Raw genomic sequence first — 4,788 nt, forward strand, 5'->3', positions numbered from 1 at the left:
ATCCATTCTTTCACCCTCCATTCATTTGTTTATTCATTGATCCTCCAGCCATTAATTTATCCAATTACCTGGACTAACTTCCTTCCCTCTCTTCTCTTTTCTGGCTCCTCCTTTCAACTTTCCAAGCAATATTTGTTTAGGATCTACTACGTATTAGGTTTCTCAGGTTTGGCAGACTTCAGACACAAACTGTGAAAAGCTACTCACAAGAAAATTTAATCTTTCCTTAAGCCCCAGATTAGCTCTTTTGCTCTGTGTATTCTTCACATGTATGAGGAGACTTCAAAAAGTTCATGGGAAAATGGAATGAAATGATAAGGGAAGGTAAGGACAAGAGAAGAGGAGAGACAGAGAGAGTGTTTCTTGGTTTGATGTTGTTGAGTCTTCTGGTTTTAGAAAGCTCACGAGCAGCAAGAAGCAGGGAGGAGAGCCCAAGTCTTACATTTACAAACTGAGTCTTCAAGTAGCATTTTTATAAAGGCACAATGGCTCAACTAAGATGCCTTAATAATAGAAAGTAGAATATTTATTACAGTTATTTCCTAATTGGGATCCCAGCTTCCAGTCTTCCCCAAACCAATCTACAAGGATGAATCAAAAATTATCTGCACTCTAGTTACATTAAAATGTCCATCCATGGCTGATGACAACATTGAGTGTGCATGTGAAATGCTTCTGTCGAATAGATAAGTGACAGTGGATTATGTGGGAAATCATTTGCAAATCAGCCATGGCTCTACCTATGAAATAATCCACAACTGACTTGGGTTTCAAAAAGTTTGTGTAAATTGGGTACTGAAACAACTTACCGAAGAGTGTTTGGACATCTGCAAATAAAATTTGGACTGATACTAGAAAGAAGGTAAAAGTTAAAAAAAAATATCATTTAATGATGAGGAGACATGGATTAATCATTATGAGTCTGAGAGTAAATGACAGAGTATGGAATGGAAGCATCCTTAATAGCTGACCATGAAAAAGTTCAAAAGTCAACCATCAGCTGGAAAATGTATGCATACAGTTTCTGGGACCAGTATTGGAACACTATCAGGAAAAACTCCAACAATCTACAGTACTCCTTACAGTGAGAAGCTCACTAAACTTCAGATTAAATGCGGAGGACTGCTATCCAAAGGCTTTCTGATCTTGCATGACAATGCATGCCCACACTGTTGACACTCTGCAAGAACTTTGTTTTGAGGCGTTAAAGCATCCTCCCTATAGTCCTGATCTTGCTCCATTGGACTGTCACCTGTTGGTTCCCTGAAAGCAGCCCTTTGAGGATAAAGATTCACTTCTAAAGAAGAAGTGAAGACAGCAGTGCATTCTTGGTTCACAGCTCAGCCTAAAACATTTTTTAAATAAGGGAATATGAAAGCTTGTTGACAGATGGACAAAGAGCATTGAAAACAAGGATATTATGTAGAAAAATGATGTATTTTGTCTTTTCTAAAAGTTGATTAAATAAATTCTACATCCAGGAGCTCTGGTAGCGTAGTGGTTACGCATCGGGCTGCGAACCTTAAGGTCAGCGGTTCGAAACTACCAGCCGCTCCGTGGGAGAAAGATGAGGCTTTCTATTCCCGTAAGGATTTACACCCTCGGAAACCCTGTACAGGGTCGCTATGGGTCGGAACCGACTCGACAGCACTTAACAACAACAACATCCAGAGTGTGGATAATTTTTGATTCATCCTCGTGTAATTTTCACCATGATCTGTTGTGATCACTTTCACCAATAACACTATTTTTTTAAAAAAAGTTTCTAACTATATCTATCCCCTTTATAAACTTTTCACTAGATTTGTGTTGTCCACAAGCTGAATTTATGCTCCTTAGCTAGGTCCATTCCAAAAACAGGTGATCCAATAGAATTTGGAAATCATTGAACAATACCATTAATGTTATACACAAGTAAATTTTTCTGAAGGTAATTCAAAAATGAATGCAATAGTATAGCAACAGATAACTTTGAGAATCCAAGCCAGATTCAGAAGAGAACATGGAACTAGGGATATCACTGTTGAAGTCATATGGATCTTGGCTGAAAGCAGAGGATACCAGGATACTTCTGCTTTACTTGATGGTGCAAAGACTTTTGACTGTGTGGATCATAACGTGTTATGTATACATTGTGAAGAATGAGTATTCCAGAATATTAATTGTACTCATGAGGAAACTGTACACAGACCAAGGGCTAGTCATTTGAAAAGAACAAGAGGATACTGAATGGTTTAAAATCAGGAAAGGTGTGCCCAGGGTTGTATCATTTCACCACATTTATTCAATCTGTATGCTGAGCAAATAATCCGAGAAGCTGGATTATATGAAGAAGAAAGGGCATGAGGATTGGAGGAAGGTAGATTAACAACCTGTGAGATGCAGATAATATAACCTTGCTTGCTGAAGTGAAGAGGACTTAAATTACTTACTAATGAAGACAAAAGACCACAGCCTTCAGTGTGGATTGTATCTCAATGTAAAGGAAACAAAAATTATCACAACTGGACCAATAAGTGACATAATAATAACTGTAGAAAAGATTGAAGTTAACAAAGCCTTAAATTTATTTGTGTCCACAATCAACACTCATGGAAGCAGCAGTCAAGAAATCAAACAACATATTGCATTAGGCAAATCTACTGCACAAGTCCTATGTAGAGTGTTCAAAAGCAAAGGTATTAGTTTGAGGACTAAAGTGCATCTGACCCAAGCCATTATATTTTCAGTGGCCTCATATGTATGTGAAAGTTGGACAGTGAATAAGGAAGCTTATAGAAGAATTGATGTATTTGAGTTATGATATTGAAAAAGAATATTGAAAGTACCATGAACTTTCAGAAGAATAAAAAAACTTGTGTTGAAGTACAGCCAAAATGCTCCTTAGAATTCAGGATGGCGAAACTTCGTGTCCCACACTTCAGACGTGTTATCAGTAGGGACTTGTCCCTAGAGAAAGACAACATGCTTGGTAAAGTGGAGGGTCAGTGAAAGAGAGGAAGACCCCCAGCAAGAAGAATTGGCACTGTAACAGCAATAGTGGGCTCAAGCATAATAACAATTGTGCCCATAGGACCAGGGAGTATTCCTTTCTGTTTACATAGGGTAGCAATGAGTTGGAACTGACTCAACAGCACCTAATAATAACAACAACAAGCTGGGTCCAAAAGGAGCTTCTTGATCTGAACGCAGTCCCATGTTTTCCTTTTGTCATCTATATGCTCCATACTCCAACAACTCCAAACTGTTTACAATTGGCCAAGCACTCCTTGCTATATTTTGCCTCATAATTTCAATTCCCTAATGACATTTGAAAAGGTAGCAATGTAGGATAAGCACTGGACTGCTAACTACAAGTTCAAATCTACCAGCTGCTCTGTGGAGAAAGATGAGGTGTCTTCTCTCACAAAGGCTTACAACCTTGAAAACCCTATATAGGGCTGTTATAAGTTGGAATTGACCCAGTGGCAATGGGCAATGAAATATGAAAGGGGTCCTGGTGGCAAGGTGAGATAAGCCTTGAGCTGCCAACTGTAAGGTTGGCAATTTGAACCCACCAGCTGCTCCGCTCTGCGGGAGAAAGATGAGGCTGTCTGCTTCTGTAAAGACTGACAGTCTTGGAAACACTAAATATAGTCACAATATAGAGCTGAGTCAGAGTCAGCTCGATGGCAGTGGGTTTTTGTAATGACATATGAAAAGCTCTGGCGGCACAGTGGTTTAAGTGCTCAGCTGCTAATCAAAAGTTTGATGTTTAAATGCACCAGCTGCTCTCTGGGAGAAAGATGTGTCACTCTGCTTCTGTAAAGATTTACAGCCTCGGAAACCCTATAAGGCAGTTCTATTCTGTCCTGTACGGTTACTATGAATCAGAATTGACTTGATGTAAGGGGTTTTGGGAATGATACAGGATGATGAGCATTTTTCATATGCTTAATTGCCATAGAAGACCATAGAATTGATGCATTTGAGATATGGTGTTGGAGAAGAATATTAAAAGTACCAAGGACTTCTAGAAGAGCAAACTGTGTTCAAAGAAGTACAGCCAGAATGCTCCTTAGAAGCCAGGATGGCAAAACTTCATCCCTGATACTTGGGACATATTATCAGAAGAGACCAATTCCTGGAGAAGGACATCATGCTGGGTAAAGTGGAGGGTCATCGGAAAAGAGGATGACCCCCAACGAATTTGACTGACAAAGGCAGCAGCAATGGACTCAAGCTTAATAACAATTGTGAGGATGGTGCAAGACCAGGCAATGTTTCGTTCTGTTGTACATAAGGGTGCTATGAGTTGGAATTGACTTGATGGCATCTAGCTGCAACAATATCTTCTCTCATCATTTCATTTCCATTTAGATCTCTTGTCCATTTCTAGTAGTTTCTTTTCTAATTGTTCAGTTTTAAGAGTTCTTGATATATTTTGGATACAAGTCCTTTATCAGATGTATGTTTTGCAAATATTTTCTCCAGTATGTCTTTTCATTCTTTTAGCAGTGTCTTTTGCAGGAAAAAACTCAGAGTTTTAAATTTTAATAAAGTCTAACTGCTAAAAAAATTTTTTTTAAATGAGTTCCACTTTTGATGTTGTATCTCAAACCCAAGTTCACCTAGATTTTCTCCTATATTATCTTTCAGAAATTTTGCAGTTTTGTGTCTTTACATTTAGAAATATGTTTATTTTGAGTTCGTTTTTGTGAAAGATGTAAGCTCTGTATTTAGCTTCATTTTCTGTCATGTGGCTGTTCAGTTTACCATTTGTTAAGAAGACTGTTCTTTCTCAACTGA

This window comes from Chrysochloris asiatica, unplaced genomic scaffold (genome assembly GCF_000296735.1).
Source record: "Chrysochloris asiatica unplaced genomic scaffold, ChrAsi1.0 scaffold00052, whole genome shotgun sequence".
Classification (NCBI taxonomy): Eukaryota; Metazoa; Chordata; class Mammalia; order Afrosoricida; family Chrysochloridae; genus Chrysochloris; species Chrysochloris asiatica.